Here is a 14501-nt window from a genome sequence, read left to right on the forward strand (position 1 = left end):
TTTATCCAGTGAGCAAGCAGAGAGGTATTATGCGTCTAAGTATGTGTGTTTTAAAGTTGAAACCAAAAATACACAGAGTTAAAATCCCAAAGGGCTGTACTGGCATAATATATAAATATTGCATCTAGTAATAAACCAAGGAATAAAACATTCTGCATTTAGTTTACAGCACCTGGGAGGGTGTGTTCATGTGGAGTGCATTTCCTTTTATGCTATTTTCCCATCCAGTAACGGGGGATTCCTGCAGAGAACTGACGTGTTGTAGCTTTGAGCTCCCGGGGTCAGATTCCTTACACTTCACGGCTATCCAGCATAGTGTTCTCAAACCTAAGCCAATTCACATTAATAGAACACTTTCATGTGATCCAGGGGGAAAGGGATCCACACACACAGGAGGAAAAGGCAGGGAGTGAAGGACGCTGTCAGATCAGGGGCACCGTTTTTGCTTTTTGATTGGAGGAAAACGAGGTAAGTAAATCCTAAATCACACTTCTGTAAATGCTTTTTGACAACAGAAAGCTTAGAATAATTTTGTTAGCTGGGCTTTTGCAGAGTATTGCAGAAAAAGATTTCCTTTCCTCCTTACAGAAGTGGTTTATAAGCTTCAGCTTGGAAAGTTGTGAAGAGATTTTCCTTTTTCAGCATTACAGGCTGAAATTGTATGTGTAAAGGTGCTTCTGGTGTTTATTGAGCATTCATTCGTATTTGTTTGTGGGGAGGCTATGTCAAAGCAAGTTTCATTCCACACTTTCCAGTGCATTTATCCACTGTTTGCCTTATTGCAAAAGGTCCGTTCTTTTGAGGAAGCAAGTTTATTGAGCAAGAGCCCCAACGGCTCCATATACCTGAATTTGCCAACATACAATTGAATCACATTCCAAAATAGTGACTGTCTGGAAACACGTTCAGAATTTTGAAGCCAGAATAGAGATGCCAATTTGAGATTAAATGATGCAGATTAACCATCAAAGGTGTACTTTTCATAGACGTTTATTCTAGGCTGTCATAACTTTGAAAATGCTGCTTGCTGGCATTTATTTAATTGTTTTACCACGTTTATGCAATACATTGATTTTGTTTATCATACATTTCAGGTATAAAAAGGAATGCATGGGATGGTATTTGCTTCTTTCAATTATTCAAGCCTTATATTATACCAGCCTCGTGCTTGTCATATGTTTTGGACCACAACTCCCATCAGCCCTAGCTCCAGCTGGCTGTGGTTGATGGGAATTGTAGTCCAAAACATCTGAAGGTTGCCGGATTGGTGAAGGCTGTTCTTTTCATCACCTTTCTCACCTGAATGACTTGATTAAAAACATCTGACACATTAGGATATGCATATACATATACATGTAGGGGCAGAATTTCAGCATCTGTGATCTGTTTCTGCTCTTTAAAGAGGTGGTAGGGGAAGGTGATTCACAGACAGGTGCACTGACCCATTGCACCCTACAGAAATATTTATCTATTTAAAATATATTTTTATAGATTATGCTTTTATTATGCTTTTATTGGGTACCAACAGAGCATACAGAGTCTGTTTGCAAGTCATTGAATCATATACCTCTTGACTGTAATGAAACCTTTAAGCAACTTACATTTAAAACCAAATTATAATAGCATAGGTTATTTGAACTACTGTGTATGTATTGTATATATACTGCACATCTATAAGAAATAAAATACGCATAATCAAACTCGACCCTCCGGGTGTTTTCGGACTACAACTCCCACCATCCCTAGCTAACAGGACCAGTGGTCAGGGATGATGGGAGCTATAGTCTCAAAACATCTGGAGGGCCAAATGTTGAGGATGCCTGAAATAAAATGTTTGGTCCAGTTTTAGTATATTCATATTCCTGTCTCCCTTTCTTCCAAGGAATTTAAGTTCATCACATATCTTTAGGTGCCAGGTGAAAACATCCCTCTTCACCCAGGCCTTGTACTAATTAAACAGTCTATGGCATTTTAAGCTGTGTGGGGGGGTATTGTTTGTAATTATATTATGTATTTTTTGTTTTTATAATGTGAACTGCCATATGATCCTCAGATGAAGGATGGGATATAAATCTCATAAATAATAATAACAACAAAAATAAGTTGACCTGAATGCTTCTCTTTTCCCCCCAAATTTTTTTATTAGTTTTCCACATTTTTAGACAAACAAACAAACACAAATCATAACTGAACTTGATCCAATATTAATATCATAGTTAAATGACTTCCTTAAATTCCCTTGACTGAATTTCATTATGTATCATTGTAACGGTTTTCCAAAATTATATCTCATAAAATTTACTTAATCCTCTTAACACCTTTATCTCTTTTCATCTTAACTTTAAACATATTGTTTTATAATTTCACATATTCAGATCCTTAGCCTAACTATTATTTTGCAAGTATTTCTATTTAAGACCTCCATGCTTCTCTTCCCCTCTGCCTCATTTATCCTCACAAAAACCCTGTGAGGTAGGTTGAGCTGAAAGATAATTGACTGGTTTGGGACCACCTAGTGGGCTTCGTAGCTGATTGGAGTGGGGGCAGGATTTGAGCATGGATTGATTTCTCTCTCTCTCTCTGTCTGTCTGTGTGTGTGTTTGAAGGATGAGATACATTATACTTAACAATAACAGCAAACAAGTGGGAACTTCAATGAATTGTTGCTGTGTTGAATGTTCAGATTGACAGACAGACATGCCCTTTTACAGCACACTCCATTCCATCCCCCCCTCCTTTTGGTTGGACCAATGCAGGAAGACAATTCTAGATTAGATGGGCCTTTGGTTTGATCCAGCAGGGCTCTTCTTAGGTCGATGAATTGCGTAGCAACCAGTTTAAACAGAACTTTGAACTGGATTAAATGTGAAAAAAGTTTTGAAGTGTGCAACTGACAAGGACTCCAAATGTTTGGTATTGCAAAGTATTTACTGCATCCATTCTGTAACTAAAATTTTAATTTAACAAGTAACAAGTTCATATGTTTATTGTTCTAGCCATGACAAACTTGTAACAATAGTATTAATAAAATATTACAGAACATACATCAAAAAAATAAGCCAACATCCATGATGAAAGAGAGAGAAGATACCAGAGACACCAACAAGCTTAAGTTTAGCCTGATTTCACATTAAGCCTCTGAATTACCAAAACAATTTGTTGCAATTTTATCGAACTCCTTTTTCCTTTTTAGTTATTTTTTTTTTTTGCAGCCAGAGGACAGAGGGCTACTGTGTTACAAAGCTATTATAGTCACTTAAAAGAAATAAAATCATTTATAGTGTACCCATGTGTTTCTGTGAACAAAGGTTTCAGAAAGCGATCTCTTGGGTCTCTATATAAGTGGCAGGCTAACAGATAATGAGTGATGTCTTCCACCTGAGGTTGGCCACAAATACAAAGTCTGTCTGCATATGGGACCTTGTAACAGCAGCCATCCATGGCTAGAGTGGGCCTCACTTGGAAACACAGTTAAACAAAGGCATTTCTTAAGGAAATTGGTGAGAGTTTGGCCAGATAATTTGCTGTAGAATGCTCTGTTCACAGGAGTGAATACCAAGGGGGAAATTGGGCATTTCTCATTGGTTGCAGGTCCCTTCTGGATTCTATCCAGAAGGGCCAATCATTTATTTGACACTTCTTTTTGGTCAATGCAGACCACAGTTCTGGAAAATAATACTTGTCTAAAGCATCTTGACAAGCCGCTTTCCAGAGCTGGTTATCATCCAATTCCATATAGCACAGCACAGGAAAATGCTCAATTGGCTTAGTAGAAATTCTTTTAATATACTTTAACTGAGCGCAATCTGTTCTTGCCTTAATTGTTGGCCACCTGGATTCTTTACAAAGAAAAGCTGCTGACATTCCTGATGGGAGAGAGAATAGCTTCTGAAAAAAAATATTCTGCAAAGTTTCCAAAACTTTAATGGAGTTCGAATCAGAGGCCTAGATTTCAACACCATCACAGAAATGTACTACAGTATTTTGCTTGCTACCAGCACCTAAATAGTCAATTGGACAAGGAAGTTGAGATGTCCATTTTCTCCTAGTCATAAGGACTGGATGTCAAAATCATGGGATGTTATGGTTTGTTTTATGTAGGCTTTGTTTTTGTTTTTTTCATGAAGGAGCTAATTCCAAGGTGGAATCAGAGCAGTGCTGAGGCGATGAACACACCCACTGCTGTAAAGCGTTGTACTGAAGCTATACATGAATGACAAACTCCCTTTTCTTTCTTTTTGGAATCTGCATGCTGAGCTCTGCCGTTTTGAGAAAAAAGAACATTAGGCATCATGGCACGTTTACAAGCGCACTGCTCAGCAGGTCTGAAACATCACACAAGCACATTCTTGGACTAATTAAATTTTTCATACTGCATGGTGCGTGTTAGGACTCGACAAGCACATTTGCCTCGCTCAGGTTTAGGATTGAGGTACAATGGGAAACAGAAATCAAGATCTTATCCTATGTTGTCTACAAGACTTGAGCACCCCAGTTTAGGAACATGGGAGGGAGCCAATATAAAAGATGCATGCACACAGTTGTTGTTGGTTTTTGTAAGTATCTGGAACAGGTTGCTGCATGGGAAACCAAATAAAACAACATGTCCAGCTCTGCATATGTTACCTCCAGTGGCGAATGAGTTTCTCTTTCAACAGGAACTTATTGCACCCAGTTGTTGTCTGCAAGCTGTGGTGAAACCTGTTCTGACTTCTGTATACATTCATGTATTTGGAGAAACACATGTGGACTTGAAGAGAGGAGGGAGATGGTATGTAAGTCCTGAGCATGTTGGCTTCACGTTTGTCTTCTGAGCGTTTAGGGTAGCCACGTTCCACTAAATGCTTCCCTCCAATTGGAAACCTAACATAAGAAGCTGCGATATCCTAAGTCAGACCATTGGACTGTCTAGTTCAATACTGTATTATCTACACTGACTGGCAGGGCTTTAGATGGGGAATCTTTCTCAGCCCTGCCTGGAGAATGAATCTGGGACCTTCTGCATGCAATATGGATGCTTTTCCACTGAGTTGTGGCCCTTCCCTAAGCTTCCCCAGGGTTCCTAATCTGGGGAAGGCATTCAAGTGCAGACCTTGGCACTGAATGTAGAACATCTGCCATGCAGCTGGCATACACTGGGATGTTGGAAAAGGGTGGAGCTTTTATGTATATTCCTGCCTCCCTTTTAAACTAAAAATGTATACAGTGGTACCTCGGGTTATAGACGCTTCAGGTTACAGACTCTGCTAACCCAGAAATAGTATCTCTGGTTAAGAACTTTGCTTCAGGATGATAACAGAAATCGTGCTCCAGTGGCACGGCAGCAGCAGCAGCAGCAGCAGCAGCAGCAGGAGTCTCCATTAGCTAAAGTGGTGCTTCAGGTTAAGAGCAGTTTCAGGTTAAGAACGGACCTCCGGAATGAATTAAGTACTTAACCTGAGGTACCACTGTATATACCCTGAATACAGAGGTAGAGCATTGGTGTCAGTAAACTGGGCATGTCATATTTTTAAAAGGTTTCCTTAAAACATTTTAATACCCACTTCATCAAAACTGATTCCATAATAGTTTGCAAGGCTTTATATATACACAAACTTGCCATTGCAGTGGCCAAGTGGTATGCATGCTTGTGTAGACTCACCCCTCATTACAATGTGGATCGAATGGGGAACTGCAGCCATTTTTGTAGCATGAAGTGCACACTGGGGAATAATGTAACTGGAACAGTTGCAAATCAGTAGAAGTGAAGTAGTCAGTGCAGATGGTTTGAGTTATCTTATTACGCGAGGCAAATATTATAGAAAAGGAAAAATGTATTGGAAAAAGCTGTCTGCAAAACATCCCGACTGGTTTATCGCTCACTGTTTCCAAGTCCTTCCCAACTCACAGGCTGATGACTACATTTAACCACTTTCTTTATCAGACTAGTCACTATTACCCACAGATCTGGAATATTACGCAGTTGTGCTGAGCCAAAATCCACCATTAAGTTAAAGTTGTATGAAACCTGTGGTCACATTTGTTTTTGTCAGAAGCTTGAGTTATTTGAAAAGGACAAGAAGGGAGAGGTAATCATGGTGATATTTCCAATGTCAAGGAAAATTCATGTTCCATTCAAATCAGCTTCAAAATTGGCTAAACTTAGTTTGCAATGTTATTAAAGATGAAATACATCCAGTGGCTCACAGATGGCATTCTGACCACAGCAGCACTCAACATTTCTGTTGATGTAAATATAAAATCAGCCACTTCCAAAAAAAGGGGCGGGGGGCGGGGAGGCTGCAAGCTTTTCAAAAAAAGCATAAAGCAATACAAAGTTGCACCAGGTATTTTTTGTTATGCCCAGCATCTCCTGATTTACACCAGCTGTCTCAGCAGACACAACAGAAGCATCTAGATGGTGGCATATAGACCATGTAGCATACTGCACACGGGGCCTTGAAGTTTGGAAATGGGAGCTTTCCAGTTAGCCCCAAAACTGCAATGCACCAGGCTTCACTCTTTTAAGACTACAGATTTGTTTACAATGCTGACAGGAAGGGGCAAGTGGGAGAGTATCATGGCAGATGCATGTAGCCCATGGAGATTTGGATGTGTACTGGAGAATCTTATTCAGAACTGCCACACAGTTGCTGTCTTAGCATTTCTAGACAGGAAAATATGAAGGCCTGTCCCATTCATTTGATGTTATCTACAGAAAGGCAGCAGCCACCTTTGTGACACTTCATTTCTCCCCAGTCACGTGCACGCTCAGCTTTCTTTGCATTTATCACTTTAGCACCAATGTAGGGGCCTCTCTAAATGCCCTTTTTATTGTTCATTCATGATTATTTGCGTTCATTATGGTATTGGGGCAGTAAACATCACCCTGCTGCCAATGTTGTTTGCACCTGCAAAAAGCCTAGGGGCGGTCAGCATTCTTTCCACATAACTTTCTGCTGAAATCCTGCAGTGTTTTACACTACAAATGTTACAAGGTGGTTGTTGTTTGGTCCTGCTTTTGCTGTGCTATAGGCCAAGAATAACCCTCTAGATAGCATCAATGCAGGCAAGTTCTATTTTATTTATTTTACTTACAAAAGTATTTCTATTCTACCATATTATATCAAGGCGATGTACACTGCTAAAACCTAAAACATCATTTTTAAAAAATACAGATAATCATTAAGGTTTCAGGGAAGCCTTCAAGAACAACTAATAAAGAGCAATATAAATCCACCACTAACACACTGCTATTGGACCAATGACATGTTGCAGAATATGCAAAATATGCAACAAACAAACACCAGTCTGGAGGAGCCAAGCACATAGAAAGGGAACTGTGTAAAAAATGAACACTCCAGCACAAGACAGTCTACATGGGTGTTTGGTTATAGTTTCTATGTACAATGCACTATAACCTGATTCTGGCCCAACTACAATTAGCTTGTGCTATACATACAGGTATAACACTAGTGTGCACTCAGCTTGAGGTGCATGAAGCTTTTAGGTGTACACTGTGTGAGGATATCTACTACACCTCCAAAAAAACTAGACTGAAGAAACCTTGGGCTGTTTTCTTTCATATTAATCTTTTCTGTGAGCAACAACACAACACCGAAACCCCTACCCTTGTCCCAGGATTATGCATAGATTGGCCTCAGCTCTGCAAACAGTTACAGACTCCAAGTCTTAGTTGCAAATTGGGGTTCTACGTGTGTGGATATTTTTAGGATCAGAGCCGATGAGTCTGGCCAACCTTTGGCTCTCCTCCAGATCAAAACAGTGAGGTCTGGGAGATAGGGTTTCTGTATTCCCAAATACCAGTTCCTCTCCAGAAGAGTATATGTTATTGGGAGGAAATATTCCTGGGCATTCTGGACGGTAACTTGCAGACGGGAGTTGCAGCAATTCCTGCCAAGACATAAAATTTTACAATGCATCTTAGGTGAGTGTTGCTGGAAAGGCCCATCGAGTCCAGATTTGTGCTCTCAAGGTGGGCTCACCAGATACCTATGGGAAACCCATCAACTGGATGTGACACGCTCCCCCAATCTGGATGCTTCCCATTCAGATCTCCGCCATGGGTGCATTTGGTATTGTTTTTAAACATATTTGTGGTTACTTTCTGTGTTGTTTTTTAACTGTTTCCATAGATTTGTGTTGCATTTTGTACATCACCCTGAGGCATATCTGGAAGGCAGTAGTTAAATGAGTCCAATAGTTCTCACCTGCTTGTAATCCTCAGAGACTAGTATTCAGAGACATGCCAGTCTGATACTGAAGTAGCGCAAAGAAAGTACATGATTAATTTGTTCCAGTTTTAAGATACCCACCCAGTGCTGGATTTAGGGCAGTTCCCCTGCATAGGGAGCCAAGTTGAGGGGGTGCAAAATAGTGATAGTAATAGTAGTAGTAGTAGTAGTAACAACAAACAAACAAACAAACAAACAAACTGTATTTATATGGGTAAATATACAGGTAAATGTACCAAAAGGAATTATTGTGAAAATAAGAAATATTTGGAAGGGGTGTGCCAAATTTTGTCCTCAGGGTGCCATATTACCAAAGTCCACCCCTGAATCTACCCACCCTAACAAGGTCATTTCAGGTTAGAGATGAGCTTCTGCTTGGGCGTGGGAAGGCAGGTGAAGAAAGCAGGAGGGAGAACAGCAGGATCTCCTTCGGATCTAAAAGCAGCACATCTAATGTGGATGTGAGAGCCATAGGATACAGCATCTGGAAATAATATCAGAGACATGGGGTGAGCGTGAGAGTATAAGCAAGAAATTCTGGGGCACAGCCGTTACCTGGCTTCCATTTTTCTTTGAAAGGAGGTCACCAGAGGCATATGCACCTTTTTTTAAACAGCTGAATTTATTTACAAAGGTACAGGCTGAGCATAGGTGGAGGCACATCTTAAAGACAAGCCAGAGTCAGCCAAAGTCAAGGGCACCCACATTGGGCAGACAGCATGATTACTGAGAAGGCAAATTTTATGGAACAGATTTCCCATATCACAGCTCCTGTTTAAAAAACTTAAAACCTTTTTGCCAGTAATATTTACAAGATATGAGTCCTACCCTTCTGCAACAAAATGCAAAGCTACATCTTGGCCCTCTGGTCTTCAAGTTCCCCAAAGTGTTTGCAAGTGTAGTGAAGTCTCACTGGGTATTGCACAAGCACCTTTAAATATAAGTGTCCCTAGATCCTGAAAACAGATCGCCTCACGCTGTTGGGGGTTTGTTTTAGTGACTGGAAAATGATCACATCAGGTATAAATAGTGCCAGAGCCAGGCTGGCAAAGCACATGTGTTGCACAACTTTAGCTCTCTCATTAGGAGAAGCAGATTAGGTTGGGTGTTTGTTTGAAGCATTGAGAGATTATGCCATCTGGGGCAACAGAAGCTGGTTTTGCTCATTCCCTTCTCAACAGCCAAGCAGAAGGACCTGCTGGAGCTCCCTTCCATAGCCTCATGATCCAGTTAGAAAGCATGATAATATGGTTTCGCAACTGGCCTTAATTACTAGGTCGCAATGCAACTGAGACATTTTGTTCATTAAGTGACTTCTTGTTCCTTCCAGGGGGAGTCTTTTCCTGCTTAGGCTTACTGGAGTTGTACCACAACAATCAAGAGAAAATAGATGCTTCTGTAAAAATAGACCCAGAAACTAATTAGTGCCACCTTTTTACTTTATTTCTTTCATTATTTTAAGTAAGCCTGGACTCCAACTTCCATCATCCCCAACCACTGGCTATGCTGGCTGGAACTGATGGGAGTTGTAGTCCAATGATACTTGGAGAGAAACACAAGTTGCTCTTGCCTTTCACAGCTGCAAACGTACTGACATAACTACTGTTCAGGGTTGGCCCAATACATTTTGCTGTATGAGGGGAAGGGCAAGCTGGCAATCTCTCCATTCTACATAGAGAAGCCAACCAGATTAGCACTGTTGAATTGTGCATCAACAATGACACCATCCTCCTCTGCACCTGAGGACAACAAGCTAGCTTAGACAGCACATGGTGCACATAGCTCTGTTCTCTAATACCTCCCCACCTGTCCCTCAGTATCTGCTGCCCGAGGCAGCTGCTTTACTCTGTCTGATGATAGGGATGGTCCTGCAAAACAGATCTTTATGCGTGAGTCACTGACTGCTTGTTTACACTCAAAAGAGCAGCCTCCAACAGATATCTCTGATTGAGATGCCCTTTAAGTGTTCTCCCTGTGACTTAGGAGTTTCTTGTCCAACTGCAGATCCATGATGGAGGTGGGGAAACATCTGAATGACTCATCCACATGGTGGGGCCAATTTTATGGGTCTTCCCCACGGAAGTGGCAGGAGGAGCTGTGTCCTTTACATGTTACCTGAGCTGCATGGGAACCACTTTTTTTCAGAGAGGCTCCCACTGTGCTTGGAAGATCATTTTAAATTTGGCAACCACGTGGGCCTTTTATATAGAAGTTGCAGCCTGGATGGTAGGCTCCAACTAACCTATAAAAAGCCCTGCAGATTATTTGAGGGAGAGCTATATACTGTCATATGCATGGTCAACACATACATCAAAATGAGGTGGATATAAACTGGCAGAGATCTGTGATAGCAGAGTGAACTGAACCACTTCAGACTGCAGATAGGGAAATTGGCTTTTGGAACACTCCCTCTTCCAGCTGTGTAAATACAACAGCCAAAGCTGCAACTTGGGATAACACTCAGTGCACTTGATGAAGAGGATTGTTGTCCATGAAAGCATCTGCTGTAATAATTATGTTAGTCTTGAAGACCCTTCACCATTTTGCAGCAAAAGACTGACATGTCCATCCCTCCGGAAACCCATATAGACAGTTCCTACAATATCCCACTCAGGAAGGCTGGTGCTCTTTCTATGAGATACTTGCTGTTTTGTTTCTAGGTGTTGTGCTACCATTTCTGGAGCAGTTGCTGTCACAGAGTCTCCTTAAAAGCACTGGCAGCAGTAGAGCTCTGCTGTGTACATACAAGTTGCCCAGAATACTGGTGCAAACAAGGTAATAATCCATTGGCCTGAACTCCTGTTTAGGCAACAATTTGGCACAGGGTTTGGTGCATCTCCTAAACCTGATGATTTCAGTGGGTTTGGGTGTGTCTAAATTTGTATAGAAACAGGCTGAATGTCTTCATATTGTGCTAACATGCCACAGCACTCTGCAGAATTATGTTAAGCACCAGACCTTGAAGTCTGCCTAGGAGTTGGTAGTTTTATGCAAGCAGACTCTGTCAAGCAATCTCTTGTAGTCATTGGAGCTGACATTAAGGGTTAATAATAACGATTAACTCGTAGCATAAACAGGTGCCATGCTTCTTGCATCACCTCATTTCAAAGAGTTTCTGTCTGTGCGACTCCACCTATCAAATATGAATCACTGGGAAATTATTCCCAGCACAGACGGTCATGTCGGCAGTTGACAGCAGCAAAGCTCTCTGAAGATAGCAGGGAAAACAAACAGGCCAAATGGAAACTCTGAATTCATTAACACAGAGACACACACAAATTCATTCTTGATCTTATGTACCTGCCCATCTGAAGCAACATTAGGGTTCCCACTTATTCTACTGCCTGTGTTTCACATGGTAAGGCTTGACTTCACAGTTGCCTGGCGGCTGAAGCTCAACCTGATAGGGTTTGGTTCACTCCCAGTTCTGCTTACTCACTTGTACTTGCCCTTCAACCATGCCTGTTGGAGAGTAGTTCACTTCCTCCTAAAACTGGCAGATTACTGATATGTAAATCCCCCGATGCAGCAGTATCTGAGGCAGCTGGTCCTAGTCCTGTTGTCCGCCTCTGTACCCCACATGCCGTAATAAGCAGTATTTCAGATGTGTTGGCTGTGCATTATTCACTGTAGACATTTTGATGTGATGGAAGTGTTAGTTTCTCCAGGGCTATGTCCAATGCTGTCTGTTGCTGCAAGAACATGAAGGATATAGGCAAAATGACAGCAGTGGATACAACCAAAGTGATGACTGGGGCAACCCAGTCAGATGGGTGGGGTATTATCTATCTATCCATCATCTACCTACCTACCTAAAAAGGTAAAGGGACCCCTTACCGTTAGGTCCAGTCGCGGATGACTCTGAGGTTGCGGCTCTCATCTCACTTTACTGGCCGAGGGAGCCGACTTACGGCTTCCCGGTCATGTGGCCAGCATGACTAAGCCACTTCTGGCGAACCAGAGCAGCGCATGGAAACACTGTTTACCTTCCCGCCAGAGCGGTACCTATTTATCTACTTGCACTGGCATGCTTTCAAACTGCTAGGTGGGCAGGAGAAGGACCGAGCAATGGGAGCTCACCCCATCACAGGGATTCAAACCACCGACCTTCTGATCGGCAAGCCCTAGGCTCTGTGGTTTAGACCACAGCGCCACCCGCGTCTGCCCTACCTATCTGCCCTTAAATCCATTTTATATGAAGGATGCTATGTAAATACTTTACATAATAAACAAAAAAGTTTTCCTTATGCAGTATTTTAAAATGTAAGCTGAGAGTCCTGAGATGGTAATAAAGTGTTTGTGGATGTTGCAGTGTGTGTATGTGTGTGTGTGTGTGTGTGTGTGTGTGTGTGGTGATACTCACAAAGAGCCCACAGGTCATATGTGCCTTGGCCCTCTAAATGAAATGGGAAAGCAGAGGAAGGTAACCAAATTTTCCATTTTCTGATATATGCTGCGATGTCTGTCTTCGACTCCATATCCTCGGGGATGTTTCTCTCCCTCTTAAGTAGCACTTATCGAGTGAGTGTGGGGAACTGACTGGTTCTGCTCTGTACCTGGGGTGGAGTCAAAGTTATTTGTTCAACTGGTTATGCTTAATTCAAGGTGGGTCATTTAAAAGAGAGCCAGATTCATGTGATTCGGAGGAGAGGAAGGCAGAGGAGGAAAACAAAGGTGGAGACTGGTGAGGTGTGCAGCTGGAAAGCGTGAGCTGCCAAAGAAATTTGCTGAAGTGCCAGAAGGGGGGTCAGAGGGACAACAAAAACAATTATCCTGGAACGTAAGTGTGCTAAGAATTTCTTCCTACTAAGTCTTTTTCTTTCTCACAGCAAAGAGTAAGTTTCTCACGGGACAAGGTTTACATGAGCACTATATTCTAAAATACAGTTGAGATGAAACTGTATTTTAAAACAGCATGCTTTAAAAGTATATTATCTAGGAATAACAATGGAAAACACAAATGAAATTTACTGGTTGGGTTTTGTTATTTCTTTAAAAAATCAGTATGCAAATATCACTTATTTGTGGGACCTGATCATAGTGCAAAACCTTGCAAAACCTTGTAATCTCTCAATGAAGAGAATTGTGCTTTAATTAAGAGTCTAGTGAAGCAATGTATTCATGTTTGGTCAGAGATATTTTCAGTCACAGTTTATACTGAGATATTCATCATGGATGGCGTACGAGAAGGAATTACATAGATAGGTAAAGCGTCCACGTGGTGTGGTGTGTCGGCTGCCTCATATTGTCTCTGGGGTCTACCTTTTTCTTGAGTCAAGAATTCCAGTGGTGGAACCAGAGAAAGGGGGGCGCTGTTGCTGGGAGAGACCCTTGTGAAGTGAACAGCTCTAGAGGAGGAATGACGGAGGGTATTGTGCTTAAGTAAAAGTTGTATAAGCATTGATGACTTTATGGTCTGTGTGGCCCTGTGTTTGACCCTTTTTTATTGTGTGTGTGCATGAGCCTATTCCTTCACCTTCAAAACAAGAGGGTGTGTGAGGAGAGGAAAGCAATATTTCTGTGCTCCCCTCTCCCAGACAACTTGGAAACTATCCAAGCTGTTCGCTTGGTAGGAGGGAAAGTTGATGATAATGACAGTGCCTGTGGAATGAGTGCCCCCACCCAGAAAAAAACCATGTTACTAATTATGATGCTAATTATTATGGTGATAAAGCTTCTGCACTGCCCCACCTGCAAACAACTTGAAGCAGTCTAAGAAAATATGACCATAATAATGACAGTGCCTCTTCACTGGGCTCTTCCCCCAAACTGCCCCCCCAACAACTTGGGGAAAATGAAGGGAAAGGTGATAATGATAGTGCCTCTTTGCTGCCGCCACCCATCAACTTGGGGACAATAAGGGGAAAGGATGTGATGATGCCTCTGTATTGGTCTCTTTCTCCCACCCCACCCCACCCACATTCCAAGTTTCAGAGCACCCCCTGCTCTAAGGCATGCAGTAGAAACTAGGAACGTTTGCCATTTCCCCCTCACCATCATATTCAACTGAGGCCCCTCTCAAGTAGCTGCCTGCTCCTCATGCCAGCAGGCAGCAAAACGAAAACAACAGTAATGTGATAATTATTATTGTAGTTCCTTCAACTCTCCCACTGCCATTTTTTTTTTAAAAAACACCCTCATAATTAGTGACAGGCAATTCCTGTGCTTTCCCCCACTCCAATACACAAATTAAAATAGCTCATGGGTAGGCAAACTAAGGCCCAGGGGCCGGATCCAGCCCAATCGCCTTCTAAATCCAGCCCACGG

The 14501-nt window shown here is 41.8% G+C and overlaps 1 protein-coding gene and 1 long non-coding RNA gene across 11 annotated transcripts in view; one reads left to right on the forward strand and one right to left on the reverse strand.

Moving 5' to 3' along the window:
* Positions 1 to 289: 289 nt before the first annotated feature.
* TACC2 (transforming acidic coiled-coil containing protein 2) overlaps positions 290 to 14501 on the forward strand; it is a 168364-nt gene continuing 154152 nt past the window's right edge. For 5 of the 9 annotated variants that reach the window (XM_081005181.1, XM_081005183.1, XM_081005180.1 and 2 more), the window contains exon 1: positions 12840 to 13014. The gene's annotated coding sequence lies outside the window, so the exon portion shown is untranslated. Of the gene's footprint in view, positions 469 to 4658; positions 4772 to 12839; positions 13015 to 14501 lie in introns of those variants that run through there. The other 4 variants (XM_081005179.1, XM_081005173.1, XM_081005178.1 and 1 more) reach the window with 4 other exon arrangements.
* On the reverse strand, positions 6059 to 9706 carry LOC308477095. Of its 2 annotated transcripts, XR_013986366.1 has the most exons (4): positions 9063 to 9706; positions 8572 to 8718; positions 8211 to 8259; positions 6059 to 7893 (listed from the first exon to the last, which is right to left on the reverse strand). It is a non-coding gene; the product is annotated as an uncharacterized lncRNA (long non-coding RNA). The 2 variants fall into 2 exon arrangements; XR_013986367.1 differs by lacking the exon at positions 8211 to 8259 and having other exon boundaries at positions 9063 to 9202.

The sequence above is a fragment of the Podarcis pityusensis genome (genome assembly GCF_964106645.2).
Source record: "Podarcis pityusensis genome assembly, chromosome: 5".
Taxonomy (NCBI): Eukaryota; Metazoa; Chordata; class Lepidosauria; order Squamata; family Lacertidae; genus Podarcis; species Podarcis pityusensis.